This window comes from Triticum dicoccoides, chromosome 3A, assembly GCF_002162155.2.
Source record: "Triticum dicoccoides isolate Atlit2015 ecotype Zavitan chromosome 3A, WEW_v2.0, whole genome shotgun sequence".
NCBI classification, from domain to species: Eukaryota; Viridiplantae; Streptophyta; class Magnoliopsida; order Poales; family Poaceae; genus Triticum; species Triticum dicoccoides.
This window is the reverse complement of record NC_041384.1, coordinates 368352697-368371836: the sequence shown is the minus strand read 5'-3', so window position 1 is coordinate 368371836 and position 19140 is coordinate 368352697.

The window sequence follows — 19140 nt, the reverse complement described above, 5'->3', positions numbered from 1 at the left end:
TGTTGTTGATTACGTTACTAAGTGGGGAGAAGCTATTCCAACTAGTAGTGTTGATCATAACACCTCTATTAAGATGCTTAAAGAAGTTATTTTTCCAAGGTTTGGAGTCCCTAGATATTTAATGACTGATGGTGTTTCACATTTTATTCATGGTGCTTTTCGTAAAATGCTTGCTAAATATGATGTTAATCATATAATTGCATCTCCTTACCACCCTCAGTCTAGTGGTCAAGTAGAATTGAGTAATAGAGAGCTCAAATTAATTTTGCAAAAGACTGTCAATAGATCTAGAAACAATTGGTCCAAGAAACTTGATGATGCATTATGGGCCTATAGAACTGCATATAAAAATCCTATGGGTATGTCTCCGTATAAAATGGTTTATGGAAAAGCATGTCACTTACCTCTCGAACTAGAACATAAGGCTTATTGGGCTATTAAAGAGCTCAATTATGATTTCAAACTTGCCGGTGAGAAGAGGTTATTTGACATTATCTCACTTGATGAATGGAGAACCCAAGCCTATGAGAATGCCAAATTATTTAAAGAAAAAGTTAAAAGATGGCATGACAAATGGATACAAACTCGTGAGTTTAACGTAGGTGACTATGTATTGCTATACAACTCTCGTTTAAGATTTTTTGCAGGAAAACTTCTCTCTAAATGGGAAGGTCCTTATGTTATCGAGGTGGTCTATCATTCCGGTGCCATAAAAATCAACAACTTCGAAGGCACAAATCCGAAGGTGGTGAACGGTCAAAGAATTAAACATTATATCTCAGGTAATCCTGTAAATGTTGAAACCAATGTTATTGAAACCGTAACCCCGGAGGATTACATAAGGGACACTTTCTGGAACGTTTTAGACTCCGAAAAGGAATATGTATGTGGTATGGTAAGTAAACCGACTCCAAAACAGTTCTAATGGCAATTTTCTTCCGGTTTGGAATATTTAGAAAAATAGAAAAATAAGAAGCAGTCCGGGAAGGACACGAGGGGTCCACGAGGGTGGAGGGCGCGCCCCCTACCTCGTGGGCACCTCGTGTGCTCTCCGGAATCCGTTTTCTTACACGACACATATTTTGGTCGGTAAAAATTCATTATATAACATCCCGAAGGTTTTAACCTCTGTATCACGCAAATATCTCTTGTCTTTGTTTCGGGCTGTTTTCTGTTAGGGTTATCAAGGCCAGGCATTATGTCATCTCCCTCCTCCTCCAACCATGAGGGCAACGATGCTTGGCTAATGAAGATAGAGCTGAAGAGAGAAGAACCCATGGAGATCAACAAGGATGAAGGGATCAAGAAGACCACGGAGGACCAAGTTCCGGCAACAGAAGACCTCCTATGCTCGATGTGCGACTATCCATCATCAACAACTCCACCTTCTTCACCAACAAAGATGAATTGATTATCTGGTATGGGCACTCCCCCTGGCAACTACCAAGCTTGGAGGAGTGCCCCGGTATCGTATCACCATCACTTTTATTTTTACCGTTTTTCTTAGTTCGATCCTTTTGGTAATATCTTGATCTAGTAGAATAAAAGTTTTTAGTATGATCTGGTTGTGAGTTTTGCTTTATGATCCTTCTATGTAATCGAGTCTATGAGATATATATATAATAAAGATTAGTGTTGAGTCAAGGGCTTGATTGTTTTGCCATGATCTTGAGACAATAAAAGAAAAGAGAAAGAATAAAAAGAAATAAAAGAGATCATATGGATCTTATGGAGAGTAATGAGCTCACATATAAAAAGTATGATGAATAAAAGTTGTTGAGAGTTGACAAACATAGTTTTGGTCATCTTTGCAATTAATAGGAAGTAATAAAGAAAGAGAGGTCTTCACATATAAATATACTATCTTGGACATCTTTTATGATTGTGAGCACTCATTAAAATATGACATGCTAAAGAGTTGACATTGGACAAGGAAGACAACGTAATGGGTTATGTTTTCTTACTTCTGAGATAAATTATATTGTCATGGATCATCCAACATGGTTGATCTTGCCTTTCCCTCTCATGCTAGCCAGGTCTTTGCACCAAGTAGAGATAGTACTTGTGCTTCCAAATACCCTTAAACCAGTTTTTCCACGAGAGTCCACCATACCTACCTATGGATTGAGTAAGATCCTCCAAGTAAGTTGTCATCGGTGCAAGCAATAAAAATTGCTCTCTAAATATGTATGACTTATTAGTGTGGGAGAAAATAAACTTTATCCGATCGTGTGTTATGGAAGAAATAAAAGCGATAGACTACATAATAAAGATCCATATCACAAGTGGCAATATAAAAGCGCATGACAACCTCTGCTTCCCTCTGCGAAGGGCCTATCTTTTACTTTTATCTCCTCCCTTGCATAAGAGTCATGGTGATATTCACCCTTCCTTTTTACATTTTATCTTTTGGCAAGCACAACATGTTGGAAAGATCCTGGTATATATGGCTAATTCGATGTGAGTTTTCATGAACTATTATTGTTGACATTACCCTTGAGGTAAAACGCTGGGAGGCAAAACTATAAGCCCCTATCTTTCTCTGTGTCTGATTAAAACTCCATACCCGTAAGTATTGCGTGAGTGTTAGCAATTGTGAAAGACTATATGATAGTTGAGTATGTGGACTTGCTGAAAAGCTCTTATATTGACTCTTTCCTATGTTATGATAAATTTCAATTGCTCCAATGACCGAGATTATAGTTTGTTAGTTTTCAATGAAGTTATGATTCATACTTGAAATTGTGATTGAATTGTTACTTTACCATAAGAGATCATATGACAAGAATTATATAAGTTGTTGTTCTAAGAATGATCATGATGCCCTCATGTCCGTATTTTAATTTTAATGACACCTCTATCTCTGAACATGTGGACGTATTTTTCGATTACGGCTTTCGCTTGAGGACAAGCAAGGTCTAAACTTCGGGGAGTTGATACGTCCATTTTGCATCATGCTTTTATATCGATATTTATTGCATTATGGGCTGTTATTACACATTATGTCACAATACTTATGCCTATTCTCTCTTATTTTACAAGGTTTAGATAAAGAGGGAGAATGCCGGTAGCTGGGATTCTGGGCTGGAAAAGGAGCAAATATTAGAGACCTATTATGCACAGCTCCAAAAGTCCTGAAACATCACGGAAGTCATTTTCAGAATATATAAAAAATACTGAGCGGAAGAAGTTCACCAGGGGGGGGCACACATCTTCTACTATGTGGATTCTTTCGATGAGGAAAAAAATCATAAGCCATCTTTCCGGACGAGACTCCGCCGCCACGAGGCGGAACCTTGGCGGAACCAATCTAGGGCTCCAGCAGAGCTGTTCTGTCGGGGAAACTTCCCTCCGGGAGGGAGAAATCATCGCCATCATCATCACCAACGCTCCTCTCATCAGGAGAGGGCAGTCTCCATCAACATCTTCACCAGTACCATCTTCTCTCAAAACCCTAGTTCATCTCTTGTATCCAATTCTTGTCTCTAAGCCTGGGATTGGTACCTTTGGGTTGCTAGTAGTGTTAATTACTCCTTGTAGTTGATGCTAGTTGGTTTACTTGGTGGAAGATCATATGTTCAGATCTTATATGCATATTAATACCCCTCTGATTATGAACATGAATATGCTTTGTGAGTAGTTACGTTTGTTCTGGAGGACATGGGAGAAGTCTTTCTATTAGTAGTCATGTGAATTTGGTATTCGTTCGATATTTTGATGAGATGTATGTTGTCTCCCCTCTAGTAGTGTTATGTGAACGTTGACTACATAACACTTCACCATTATTTGGGCCTAGAGGAAGGCATTGGGAAGTAATAAGTAGATGATGGGTTGCTAGAGTGAGAGAAGCTTAAACCCTAGTTTATTTGGATCCACATGTTTCATGCTATGGTTAGGTTTACCTTAATACTTTTGTTGTAGTTGCGGATGCTTGCAATAGAGGTTAATCATAAGTGGGATGCTTGTCCAAGTAAGGACAACACCCAAGGACCGGTCCACCCACATACCAAATTATCAAAGTACCAAATGCGAATCGTATGATCGTGATGAAACCTAGCTTGACGATAATTCCCATGTGTCCTCGGGAGCGCTTTTCTCTATATAAGAGTTTGTCCAGGCTTTGTCCTTTGCTACAAAAAGGATTGGGCCACCTTGCTGCACTTTATTTACGTTTGTTACTTGTTACTCGTTACAAATTATCCTATCACAAAACTATCTGTTACCTATTATTTTAGTGCTCGCAGAGAATACCTTGCTGAAAACCGCTTATCATTTCCTTCTTCTCCTCGTTGGGTTCGACACTCTTACTTATCGAAAGGACTACGATAGATCCCCTATACTTGTGGGTCATCAAGACTCTTTTCTGGCGCCGTCGCCGGGGAGTGAAGCGCCTTTGGTAGGTGGAATTTGGTAAGGAAAAATTTATATGGTGTCCTGCAATTTCCTGTCACTTGTTACTATGGAAAGTCGCTGAACTGGCGTAGTCGACTCTTGCCTCGAAACAACCTGAAGCACCGGAAAACCCTGCTGCCCACGTTCACTCAGATCTTCCTGAGCTATCTGTTGACGAAACTGTCCTCAGTCCATGCACTACTGAGCCATCAAGCTCAGGTAACCCGCCAGATGCTCATATCGATGATATTTTAATCACTTGGATTGGATTTGTTGAACCGGGAAATCCAACTGTCTTAGCGAGACACTCCGCCAAGCAAGAGGTCTTGGAGAGGCAAAAAGTGAGGTTTGACATCTCGCACTATGCTCACCTGAGTATTAGTGATGTGCTATCTGGCTATCTTAGTCACGTGCATTCCAACCATGACTCTGAAATTCAGATGGTCAAATAGCTGCAACTAAAATATGAGGTATGCTCTCCGGCTTTCATAAGTTTATATGCTCTGCCAGCCCCCAAGTCTTCTGATTATGATAAACTTGAATGATTTGTAGACTTGAGATATAGCTTGATGTTCTGACCTAGATTTTCCCCGAGTCCGGTTTAAAATGTCTAACCGGATTTAACTTATAGCATAATTTAGTACCTGTAGTCCCCAAGGGCCGGCTTAATCATCATGAATGAGCTGGTACTTAACTTCATAACTTTTATGAACCAGTCGAAACTACTAATACTTTTATCTGGCTCAAGAGGAAAAAACCTTCTGAATACCATGCATTATCCCCCAAGTGCCAAGTGTTGTTACCTATAAAACACTTGGGACTATTTTAGAAGAGTCATTTGTGCATTTAAGAATTGTTTTGGCAGACATTAGCCCCCAAGTGCCAAGTGGTGTTGCTTTGCAAAGTGCTTGGGACTTTAATCATTATGACCTTTATTGGAATATACTTTAACACATCTATGCTTGTCTATAGACTGCCATGACTGACTTGGATTCTCAATTGACTGATGCGAAGACCTAGCTGGCGGCTCAAGAAACTGAGACCCGAAAAGCTGAATCTAAATTCCAGTTCAGCGTTTCTGAAACAGAAAAACTGAAGACAAACTTTGTAGCGGAGAAGGAGGCTTGGGTTCAAGAAAAAACTATTCTGACCCGGCGGGCAGAGAAAGCTGAAGCAGCTTTGGAAAAAGTTACCGCTGAGCTCACTGGTTTAAACAACTGTGTGTCTCAGATGGTTTCTGTGATCTTGGGTAAGCCTTCTTATTACTTGAAAGAGAATCTTTTGTCGATATACCATAAGCCGTCACTTAACCCATTATGTAAACTACACAGGTCCCCGGAGCCGTAATCTGAACCAAGATACTCTGGTGAAGCTGAAGGCGGTTTATACACTCATGGAACAATTATACATTGTAGCTCAGCGAACCCTAGCCACCATCTCCCTAGTCAACCAGGAGCCAAGCTTATTGAGCGATGTTTTAAAGAAGTTGTCTGTCTTCCCTGCTAGGTTTCCAGAGATTAAGCGGTCTTGTGCGAGAGCCGGAGCCTTAACTTCTCTAAGCCCCTCCAAAGCCTGGGTACTGGAGCTAGACCCGACGGATGTAGCCAAAGGGTACCCTAGCTTTAAGGAAGACGGGACTCCTTTTGACCTAGAAGATTTTGCTGTTTGTGTGAAGGAAATTCGTCCCCATGCTACCATCCTTGGTGAAGAAACCAATGTTACTAAGTACCAGCCGGGTCTTGACTCTGGTAATAAAAAGATGGCGACTCCTAGTTATAAAGTGATGGATTTAATTCCGCCAATTCGGGAGCACACCTTCGCCCCTGAGATTAACCCGGCAGGTTTAATTGATGATGAGGCTGAATTCATCGCCCTTCAAGGCTTTGACTGGACAAAACCCAATTTCCAAGTTGTGTATGAACCGGCAAGGGATGATGCAGAAACGTCGAATCAGCCAAGCCAAGATGTATGACCCGGCTCCAGTTTATATTAACAACTTATCTCTCCCTGGGCTCGATATGACTTGTAATAGGCTAATACTTAAACTCCTTATTCTGTTATGCAATCGTGCATAGTTGTGCTACTCACTTATCCGATGATATGAATGTATGCAATTCGGCCCTTGTGGGTACTTTCGAATTTGCTCCTGTAGACAATATAAAAATGTGTCCTGGTGGTTTACCACTGGACGGGTCATAATGCCCAAAGATAAACTTTATCATGAATTTTAACCAAAGCTGGTTAGAATAATAATCATACATATTTGAAAAATATTTCATACATGTGATATTTGATCACATGGTTGATTTCATCAAACTAGTGTAATAAGGGCCATAACCCAAGACTTTGGATACTAGTAGTTATCATACTTTGCTGGTTTAAGAACGAACACCGGGTCGGGTCAATAAACACCGGATATTGATTTTGAGTCCTTACTGGTGACTTGTAATCGGAAAAATCAGGTCGGGTCAATAAACACCGGATTTTTATCTCATACTGGCGACTTATAGTCAAAACCAGACAGAGTTAATAAACGCCGGACATTATCATATACAACTCAGAAGGCTTTATAAACCTTAATGGGTCTCAGCCAGGTATTATCAAAATAGAAAATTTTCAAGAAGATATTCAAATCAAACAACAACAGAAAAATCCAAGGCTTTCATAGGCCGCCAAGCCAAAATATCTTCTTCAATGAAACTAGCATTAGTGTCGGTGTCAAAACCGACGGATCTCGGGTAGGAGGTCCCGAACTGTGCGTCTAGGCCGGATGGTAACAGGAGGCAGGGAACACAATGTTTTACCCAGGTTCGGGCCCTCTTGATGGAGGTAAAACCCTACGTCCTGCTTGATTAATATTGATGATATGGGTAGTACAAGAGTAGATCTACCACGAGATCAAGGAGGCTAAACCCTAGAAGCTTGCCTACGGTATGATTGTTGTATATGGAGTTGATTGCCTACGGACTACAACCCTCTGGTTTATATAGACACCGGATAGGGTTAGGGTTACATAGAGTCGGTTACAATGGTAGGAGATCTTGAATATCTGCATCGCCAAGCTTGCCTTCCACGCCAAGGAAAGTCCCATCCAGACACGGGACGAAGTCTTCAATCTTGTATGTTCATAGGCCTGGTGTCCGGCTGAAGGTATAGTCCGGCTACCCGAACACTCCCTAATCCAGGACTCCCTCCGTAGCCCCCCGAACCAGGCTTCAATGACGACGAGTCCGGCGCGCAGATTGTTCGGCATTGCAAGGCGGGTTCTTCTCCAAATCTTGTGTACCTGTAGGAATAATGTCCGATTTTTGTAATGTAGTGCTCCTCAGCTTCCACGCCCAATAATGGCCATCTTCCATGTGTCAGACGAATGCGAAAAGCTGAGGCGTTGTTACATCCACGCCCCTAGCCGTATAAACGAGCCGCCTATTTAACGGGATGGTGATTTAGGTCCAAACCACATCTTCTCCTCTCCGCGAGTTATCATCAGAGCGCTTCCAGCAAAGGTCCATTCCAACATGACCAGCCGTCGCAGCTCCTCCCCTCGCCCCTCCGGTCCCAAACCCGGGGACTGGGAGAGTTGCACCATCCCGCATAGCGAGTTAGTGTCGCTTCAGGCCAAGGGATTTCTCCCTCAGGCATACATGGTCCCGGTCCGAGCCGGTCTCGCCACCTACAATGGCGGAAAACAAGCGGAGAGCACCCCCGATCCTTCTAAAGGAGAGCGGGTGTGCCTCGTCCCCTATCTAATAAGGGGACTGGGATTTCCAATTCATCCATTTCTCCGCGGGCTTCTGGAGTTCTAGGCCTCCAGCTGCACAATCTCACGCCCGCATCCATATTGCATATTGCGGGTTTCGTCGCCCTTTGCGAGCTATTTTTAGGCATTGAGGCTCATTTCGCGCTGTGGAAGAGGTTATTCTGCCTGGTGCCCCATTCTCAAGAGGGGTCTATATACCAAGTGGGCGGAGCCGAAGTATGGCGCATCGCCGGGACCGGATACCTATCCGGAACCCCAAAGAAGGCGTCCGAGGACTGGCCTTCGGAATGGTTTTACATAGATGACGTCCCGCTGCCGGACCCTATCCGGGTCGGTCTCCCTGAGTTCAACAGTGCTCCATTGAAGAAACGCTTGAGTTGGCGTCCGCGGAGCTCTCAGAGAGAAAGCGACAGAGACGTCCTTTACCTGATGGGCCGGATAAGACTGTTGGCTCATCCGGACTAACCATGATTGGAGTCATGGCCGCATGCATTATGCGGGGGGTGCAACCGCTTCAATATAGAGGCCACCTAATGTGGGATTTCAACGGGTAGGATGACGCCACCCGTTACGGTCGTAAGGGGCCGGCCTCAGCTGCCGCTCTAGTAAAGATCTTGTCCTCTTTGTACAAGGGAGAAAAGTAGGAATTCCTCCGCATCAACCCGCAGGCCGGATTTACTATGTACGATCCTCCAAGTTGGGTAAGTGAACAATTGCGCTTGCCCGTTTGTTTTATACTCCCACGGTTAGATATGTAGTCTAACGACTTCAGTGCAGGAACTGTGACAGGAGGTAAAGGATATAAACAGCTGCCCTCCACAGCCCGAGGACCCAGAACGGTCCCTCGATCCGGACTCCGAAGAGGATCCGGACATATCGGTGGAGCTTATCAACGGGGTGTTCTATCAGCTAAGCAAGGACAATACCTTGGTAGCCATCATGGCTGATTACCCAGGGTTAATCCCGGCCTTCCAGGTGACAGAAACCGGAGTCTCATTCCCTTGAGAGAGATTCCACTCTCACGTATTCCGGTGTTTCTGACGACAACTATGTTTTGCAGGGGAGATTTCCGAGGCAGGAGGCCGAACCTGCGGCGGCTAGCCAACGAGGGGCCGCAGGGCCCCGTGGGACAAAAAGGAATGCAGTCCGGACTGAGATGCCGGCGCCAAGGTATAGCGCACCCTCTGTCTCCCTGGTGTTATTCTGTCAGGGCATATTAACGTTCGTGCTATCTTCAGAACGAAGAGACCTCGCCGGACTACATCCGGAGAGGTTGCCAATCGCGCCTCCACCAGCCAGACTCCAACGTCTGGCCAGGAAGCGGAGGCAAGCACAAGTCGCGCACCAGACACTCCTCCGACAGAGGATGCGGACAGGCTGTCTGCCACAAATTCTGAAGTGGAGAGTGCCATGAACCACATGCGTCGCCGGACAGCTCTACGTGACGCTTGTTTCTCCCAAGAGGCTTTAGATGCCTTTAATTCGGGAGATGCGTACCTCCGTGCCGCTCAAAATGGTTTAGCCAGAGCCACGGAGCAGTATGTAAAATACATATGGGCAAGAAAATTTTGGTTAAACATATATATGCCAGTAGCCCCCGAGACTTGAAGCAGTTAGAGCAACTGATTTAAGGATCATTTAATATACAGGTTCTTATAAAGAAGAATACCGTACTGTCCCAGGAGCTGGAAAAGTGCAAGGCCCAACTAGAAGCCGCACTAGCCGCAACAGGGGAGCCCATAGAGACCCCCTCGGGTAAGATACACTTCGAAAGATTAGTATTGTGCGGTGTGGGTGCAAATCTGACAAATCATATTGCAGATGGCGCCGGACTCGATCCGGACAAGCAACAACTCTTACGCCGGCTAAAGGCCGGTGAGAGTACGTCGACGAAGGTGAGGCGAGAGAAGAATGATCTTCAGGATGCCAACACCAAGCTGGACGTCGAACTTAAATATGTTCGTGGCCAGCTGTCGGACCCCACGAAGGAGAATCAGCGGCTTCGACGCGACATTTTTAGTAAGTGCTTGAACGAACTTCGAAAAAAAAGTTCGGCGAGGAAGTCGACTAACAGAGTAATGTCTGTAGGTATGCTCACAGGTCGTCCTGCAGAGGAGATGCCCGGTTCTACGGGTGACCTTCTTCCCAAACTCTTGCAACTGCACGAGCGAATTCAGCAGGTGATGCGGGGTATTGCCCAAGCCTTATGGCCTGCCCACTCCGTGCCCGAGGGCCTTGGAGAGCTTGCGGAGAAGCTGAAGGGAGCTCGGCGGCGCTTCTGGTTGTGGAAGATATCGGCCAGCCGACAAGGTGCTAGGGAGGCTTGGGCCATGGTGAAGACCCGTTTTATGAAGTCTGACCCAAACCACATGGCCGAGGTCGGACCAGTGGGGCCTGACGGGAAGGAGATCCCTGTGAGCTTAGTATATGGCCAAGTAGAGTTGGCCGCGAAGTATTCCCAGCAGGACTGTAAATTAGACAGCCTGTTAGATGGTATAGAAGAGGAATAAAATCAGTCAGAATGACTATGTAATTTTGAATTGACTTGTGTAATGCCTTCTAGCCGGATTGTAGATCGTTTGTCGTTGCCGACCTTTTCGCTTCAACCTCGGGACCTGACGGTCCGGAGTGTGTCCGAATACCATAGCGGTTATATAAGAACCGGGGTATGCATGGAGACCAGGCGTAGGGGTCATTAGTGCTTTATCAGACAAGTGCCCAACTAGTTATGTTATATTACATGGTTAGTAAGAAACATCTTCCAGAGGGAATAGTTCCATTAGGGGTTCCTTTCACTGGGAGGCATGCCCTAAAGTGCATGTCCGGACTGCGTGAAAAGACGCAGAAAAAAAAGCATCTGGGGGCGCATAAAATGAGTAAAAAGATCATCTTTTATTTCACCGACCGAATATTCCCTTAAGAATGCTAGCTTTCGGCTTCACCCAATCTGAGGTACACATCCGGCTGACCCGGCAGTAACAATCGCAGAGGTGCTCCCTTTACCGCCTAGCCGAACAATCGGGAATGTAGGGGTAAGCACAGGAGCCAGGCAACCCAGCTTGGCCAAAACTTAAGTCGTATCGATGCATATAATGGTGAAGAAAAAGGTACATGCGGAAGTTTGACGCATGTGTTGGGCGTGAAGCCCGTATAAATAAGCTTCTGTTAAAGAAGCCCCCAAGTTTAATGAGCGCGAGTGGCGCATCACTAGATGAACCTTTAAGGGCTATAAAAGAAAAGAGGGGAAGGAGAGAAATGTAAGACAGAAAAATGCAAAAAATGGACAAAGGAAGGAGACGAACACAGAGTTCGGCGCTAGGCATAGAATCTTCGGAGACGGGTGGCGTTCCACGGGTTCGGCTCGAGTCGGTTATCCGACACATCTCGCAGGCGGTACGCCCCACCAGTCAGGACTTGGTCGATTATGAATGGACCTTCCCACTTGGGCTTGAGTTTGTCCTTTTTCTTATCCGGCAGGCGTAGAACTAGTTTGCCAACATTGTAATTTTTGGCCTGTACTTCTCTGCTTTGATATCTTCGGGCCTGCTGTTGATAAAATGTGGAACGGGCTTTCGCCACATCACGCTCCTCCTCCAAGGCGTCCATGTTGTCCTGCCGATCAAGCTCGGCTTCTCTTTCTTTGTACATGTGCACTCTAGGTGAGTCATGAATTATGTCGCAGGGCAGAACTGCCTCTGCACCGTACACCATAAAAATGGTGTGTATCCGGTGGTGCGATTTGGCGTGGTCTGCAGCCCCCATAGCATGGAGTCAAGCTCCTCTACCCTGTGCGTGTTAGATTCCTTGAGGGACCGCACCAGTCTGGGTTTAATGACGCTCATGATAAGACCATTTGCACGTTTGACCTGGCCGTTGGTTTGTGGGTGATAGACGGAAGCATAATCGAGCTTGATGCCCATGTTTTTGCACCAGAGTTTTACCTCGTCGGCAGTAAAGTTTGTACCGTTATCGGTTATGATGTTGTGGGGGACGCCATAACGGTGTACCACCCCGGATATGAAGTCTATCACAGGTCCGGATTCGGCCGTTTTAATAGGCTTGGCTTCTATCCATTTGGTGAATTTATCCACCATGACCAGTAAGTATTTTTTCCTATTGGTCCCACCTTTAAGGGGTCCGACCATGTCAAGCCCCCAGACCGCAAAAGGCCAGGTGATGGGTATAGTTTGGAGTGCGGTGGGTGGCATATGGCTTTGGTTGGCAAAAAGTTGGCAACCAGCGCATCGTTGGACTAGGTCCTGAGCGTCTGCCCGGGCCGTCGGCCAATAAAATCCTGTTCGGAAAGCCTTGCTAACAAGGGACCGAGCAGCGGCGTGGTGACCACCGAGTCCGGCATGAATTTCAGCCAGAAGGTTCCGCCCTTCCTCTTCGGAGATGCACCTTTGAAGGACTCCGGTAGTGCTTTTCTTATAAAGCTCTCCCTCATGGACTGTATAGGCTTTAGATCGCCGCACTATGCAGCGGGCCTTGTTTTGGTCCTCCGGGAGTTCCTGCCTAGTAAAGTAGGCTAGGAATGGTTCTGTCCACGGGGCGATAACCGCCATTATTACGTGGGCTGAAGGTGTAATTTCATTGGCAGAGCCTCCAATTGTGTCAGATTGTTCGGCGTCGAGTGGTGCGGCTGGGTCCGGGCTGTTATTTGCGGGTTCCCGCTCCCATGCTACGGATGGCTTGAACAATCTTTCCAAAAAGATGTTGGGGGGGACTGCATCGCGTTTTTCTCCGATGCGTGCCAGGACGTCCGCTGCTTGATTGTTTTCTCGGGCTATATGGTGAAACTCCAGCCCTTCGAACCGGGCTGACATTTTTAGGACGGCGTTGCGGTAAGCTGCCATTTTTGGGTCCTTGGCGTCGAAGTCTCCATTTATTTGGGATATCCCGAGGTTTGAATCCCCGCGTACCTCTAGGCGCTGGATACCCATGGATACTGCTATCCGGAGACCATGTAGGAGGGCCTCATATTCGGCTGCATTGTTGGAATCCGTGTACATGATCTGGAGCACATATTGGACTGTGTCTCCTGTGGGGGATGTCAGGACGACGCCAGCCCCCAGTCCGGCCAACATTTTGGAGCCGTCGAAATGCATAATCCAGTTTGAATATGTGCCGTACTCTTTAGGGAGCTCGACCTCCGTCCATTCTGCGATGAAGTCGGCCAAAACTTGCGATTTAATAGCTCGCCGTGGCTTATAGGTTATATCGAACGGGAGAAGCTCGATGGCCCATTTTGCAATCCGGCCCGTTGCATCGCGGTTGTTGATAATATCGTTGAGTGGTACTTCCGAGGCTACTGTTATGGAACACTCTTGAAAGTAGCGTTGTAGCTTCCAGGATGCCATGAATACCGCATATGCAATCTTTTGATAATGCGGGTACCGTGATTTGCATGGAGTGAGGACAGTGGATACGTAGTAGACCGGCCTTTGAAGGGGGAATTTGTGTCCATCCGTTTCTCGCTCGACAACGAGCACTGGCACTGACAACTTGATGTGTTGCTGCAATGTACAATAACATAGGTTCGCCGGTGTTTGGCGCGGCCAGGACTGGGTTTGTTGCCAATATGGCTTTTATTTCATCAAGTCCGGCCGTGGCGGCATCCGTCCACTCGAAGTGTTCGGTGCGCCGAAGGAGGCGATAGAGGGGTAGTGCCTTTTCTCCCAAGCAGGAGATGAAGCGGCTTAAAGCCGCCACGCATCCGGTTAATTTTTGTATTTGTTTGAGGTCCTTTGGGATATCCAATTGTGACAAAGCTCGGATCTTGGCTGGATTTGCTTCAATTCCTCTACCGGATACAATGAAGCCCACGAGCTTTCCGGCTGGAACGCCGAAGACGCATTTTTCTGGGTTGAGCTTGATGTCATATTTTCGGAGGTTATCGAATGCAAGCCTCAAGTTGTCTACTAGAGATTCGACATGTCTTGATTTGACGACCACATCATCCACATACGCCTCCACTGTTTTGTCGATCTAGTTTGCCAGACATGTCTGGATCATGTGTTGATATGTTGCGCCGGCGTTTTTCAGCCCGAAGGGCATTGTGTTGAAGCAGAATGGGCCGTATGGTGTGATGAATGCTGTTGCGGCTTGGTCTGATTCTGCCATCTTGATTTGATGGTAACCAGAGTATGCGTCGAGGAAACACAACGAGTCGTGTCCTACGGTGGCATCGATAATTTGATCAATACGGGGGAGGGGGAAGGGATCCTTTGGGCAAGCCTTGTTAAGGTCTTTAAAATCGACACACAGGCGCCATGATTTGTCCTTCTTTGGTACCATCACCAGGTTTGCTAGCCAGTCCGGATGTTTTATGTCTCTAATAAATCTGGCTTCCAATAGCTTGGCTAGCTCCTCTCCCATAGCCTGTCTCTTGGGTTCGGAAAAACGCCGAAGGGCTTGTTTGACAGGTTTGAATCATTTTAGGATATTTAAGCTGTGTTCGGCCAGCCTGCGTGGGATCCCTGGCATGTCTAAAGGGTGCCAGGAGAAAATGTCCCAGTTCTCTCATAGGAACTCTCGCAGTGCGGCGTCTACATCAGGGTTCAGTCGTGCCCTGATGGAAGCTGTTTTATTGGGGTCCGTTGGATGGACCTAGAATTTGACTATTTCGTCAGCTGGCTTGAAGGATGTGGATTTGGATCTCTTGTCGAGTATCACATCATCCCTGTTAACCGTGGAGCGCAGCGCAGTCAGTTCCTCGGCCGCTAAGGCTTCGGATAGTGCCTCAAGGGCTAATGCGGCCGTCTTGTTTTCGGCGCGGAGTGCTATGTACGGATCACTAGCTAGAGTGATAATTCCGTTTGGCCTGGGCATCTTAAGCTTCATGTACCCGTAATGGGGTATTGCATGGAAGATTGTGAATGCTTCCCGCCCTAGTAAAGCGTGATATCCGCTTTTGAACGGGGCCACCTGAAACGTGACTTCTTCGGACCTGTAATTATCCGGCGTGCCAAACACCACATCTAGTGTGATTTTTCCTGTGCAGCGCGCTTCCCGACTGTGGATTATTCCTCTAAAGGTTGTGCTGCTTCGCTCGACGCGGTTCCAGTCTATTTCCATTTTTTGAAGGGTTTCCTCATAAATGAGGTTCAATCCGCTGCCTCCATCCATGAGCACCTTGGTGAGGCGAAAGCCGTCCACTATGGGACTGAGGACCAATGCGGCTAGTGCTCAGGCTGTTCGGAATCTAGGTTCATCACCTGCGTTGAAGGTAATGGCAGTGTCGCTCCATGGATTTATTGTTGCAACTTGATAGACTTCAGCGAGGCTGCGGAGTGTTCTTTTTCGCACATTGTTTGATGCGAAAGTCTCAAAGACTGTGAGAACGATACTAGTGTCCTTGAGCTGGCTTTCTGCGGCCTTCGGAATTAAGAGGTCCTCGCCGATTTTGGCCACCTGCCGGAGTATCCAACATGCTCTAAGGCTATGAGTTGGTGTGGCGTCCTATGTACTGTGAATTCTACAGGGTCCATCAAGCCATCTTTCTAGTACGGTTGCATTCCCTGTAGAGGGTTTTGGCTTTTTGGTGTTTATCCCGGGTGTCCTTTGATAATGCACCCTCTTAGTTCGGACGGGATTACTATTCAAGGCCGGATTATCCCAAAAATTTATTTCGGTTTTCCAGGCGCTTTCCATCGCACAGTATTTTTGTACTATGGACGCCAAGTCAGCAAAGCGTGTGATATCACGACGACTTACGGCGTTAAGGATTCCCTTGTTCGTGCAATTACTGCAGAAAATTGAGATTGCGTCTTCCTCGCGGCAATCCTTTATCCTGTTCAAAACCGGCGGATCCCGGGTAGGGGGTCCCGAACTGTGCGTCTAGGCCGGATGGTAACAGGAGGCAGGGAACACGATGTTTTACCCAGGTTCGGGCCCTCTTGATGGAGGTAAAACCCTACGTCCTGCTTGATTAATATTGATGATATGGTAGTACAAGAGTAGATCTACCACGAGATCAAGGAGGCTAGACCCTAGAAGCTAGCCTACGGTATGATTGTTGTATATGGAGTTGATTGCCTACGGACTACAACCCTCCGGTTTATATAGACACCGGATAGGGTTAGGGTTACATAGAGTCGGTTACAATGGTAGGAGATCTTGAATATCCGCATCGCCAAGCTTGCCTTCCACACCAAGGAAAGTCCCGTCCGGACACGGGACGAAGTCTTCAATCTTGTATCTTCATAGTCCTGGAGTCCAGTTGAAGGTATAGTCCGGCTACCCGAACACCCCCTAATCCAGGACTCCCTCAATTAGCCACTGGTAGGTACGCGCTTTCTGTGAGTCGGCACTCACAATACCCATTCGACATTTTAACCCGGACAAGTTCAGTTCTTATTAAAAGATAGACTTCTCAGGAGTACGCGGGGTCAGAGTCGCTATCAGACATCACAGGCCGATTTGTCCAAGTTCCAAGGAAGGCGGCTTTATAGCCTGAGCTTCTCCTTGATATTCGTAAAACCGTGCTCTCTCATGATATCCATCGTTTTAACCTTAACTAGTTCAAATATGACTGTTAAGAGTTCGATGGGTCAATCATGATTACCTGATGGAAAAGAAGCTTGCATACAGGTAGGATAACCCGGGTTTTTAGGTGAAGACACCTGGCTTCCATGCCTGGCTTTTATAGCCTATCACAAGGTTATAAACTCATTGTTCCTTAGAACAAAAAAGCCCCCTAGTGATATTGTGAGCTGTGCTCAAGGGGTACCCATGTTTGAGCCGTGCTTTTGCCATAGATCCTCTTTGGTCCCAGATTTTTCTTCATCTATGTATACGGCTTATAAGTCGGATCAGAGGGTCATTAGAACTGTGGTCTATAAAGCAAAGCCCCCAAGTCATGGAAGACTTATCAATTAGAGATGAAAAAATGACAGAGGCCCTTCTTTAGTAGGGATGCCAGCTTTATTATATTGATCATATTATATACATTGTCAAAATATGTACATTGTAAGAGCCGGTGGCTCAGGTATAGTAAGGCCTAAGTTGGGCGATATTCCAGGGCCGACGGGTCTCCTCCTCCGACGTGCATGAGTCCTTGTGGTCTCGAACATCGACAAGATATTATGACCCGCTGTTCAGATTCTTGCTGACCACAAAAGGTCCTTCCCAGGGTGAGGATAACTTATGCATATCTGTCTGGTCTTGGATAAGCCGGAGCACCAGGTCACCTTCTTGAAAAGCTCTGGTTTTAACCCGGCGGCTGCGGTAACGGCGGAAGTCTTGCTGATAAATCGCCGAATGAGCTGCTGCTATATGACGCTCCTCATCCAACTGATCCAGCGCATCTTGACGTGCTTTTTCATTGTAAGTTTCAACATAAGCCGCCACACAAGGCGAGTCATGACGGATGTCACTAGGAAGAACTGCCTCTGCTCCATAAACCATGAAAAAAGTGTGTAGCCCATAGATCTGTTTGGGGTGGTGTTGATGCTCCATAACATGGAAGGTAACTCCTCTACCCAACAACCCAACGTCCTCTGCAAGGGGACCATAAGCCGGGGCTTGATACCCTTCAAGATCTCCTGATTTGCTCTCTCAGCTTGACCATTGGATTGAGGGTGAGCCACTGATGAAACATCGAGCCGGATATGCTCTCGCTGGCAAAATTCCTCCGTAGCACCTTTAGAAAGATTAGTGCCATTATCTGTTATAATGTTGTGTGGAAAGCCAAAATGGAAGATCACCTTCTTCATGAATTGAACCGCTGTTGCTGCGTCACACTTACTAACCGGCTCTGCCTCTACCCATTTAGTGAACTTGTCAAACGCCAACAATAGGTGGGTCTTCTTCTCCTTGGATCTTTTGAAAGGTCCAACCATATCAAGCCCCAGACTGCAAACGGCCAAGTAAATGGAATCATCCTTAATTCTTGAGCCGGCACATGAGCTCGTCTTGCAAATTTTTGACATCCATCAACCCTACGGACAAGGTCCTTCGCATCAGTATGAGCTGTTAACCAATAGAACCAATGACGGAAAGCTTTAGCCACCAGGGATTTTGAACCGGCATGATGACCACAATCTCCTTCATGGATCTCTCGTAAGATCTCACAGCCCTCTTCTGGAGAAACACAATGTTGAAACGCCCCTGTAACACTACGGTGATGTAATTCTCCATTAACAATTGTCATTAACTTAGACAGCCAAGCTATCTGCCTGGCTAAAGTTTCATCCTCAGGTAACTCGCCTCGGGTCTTGTAAGCCAAATAAGGAACTGTCCAATCCGGGATCACGTGCAGAGCTGCCACCAACTGAGCTTCCGGGTCAGGAATAGCTAAATCCTCCTCTGTAGGTAACTTGACCAACGGGTTATGCAAGACGTCAAGAAATACATTAGGCGGCACCAGTTTACGTAGAGAACCTAACTGGCTTAAGGCATCTGCCGCTTCATTTTTCCTTCAATCAATGCGATCCACTTGATAACCCTTAAAGTGACTAGAGATGATATCCACCTCTCATTGATAAGCCGCCATGAGTGGATCCTTAGAATCCCAAGTACCAGAGACTTGCTGAGCCACCAAGTCTGGATCACCGAAGCATTTAACCCGACTTAAATTCATCTCCTTAGCCATATGAAGGCCATGGAGCAAAGCTTCATACTCAACTGCATTGTTAGTACAAGGAAACATCAGACGGAGAACATAACAAAATTTATCACCTCGAGGAGAAGCAAGAATAACTCCAGCCCCCGAGCCCTCCAATTGCATGGACCCATCAAAGTGAATCGTCCAATATGTGTTATCCGGCTTTTCCTTAGGCATCTGCAGCTCTGTCCAATCATTGATGAAATCCACCAATGCCTGAGATTTTATAGTCGTGTGAGGCACATACTTCAACCCATGAGGTCCAAGCTCAATAGCCCACTTGGCAACCCGGCCAGTAACTTCTTTGTTTTGGATGATGTCTCCCAAAGGAGCAGAACTGACCACAGTGACGGGCTGACCCAGAAAATAATTCTTAAGCTTT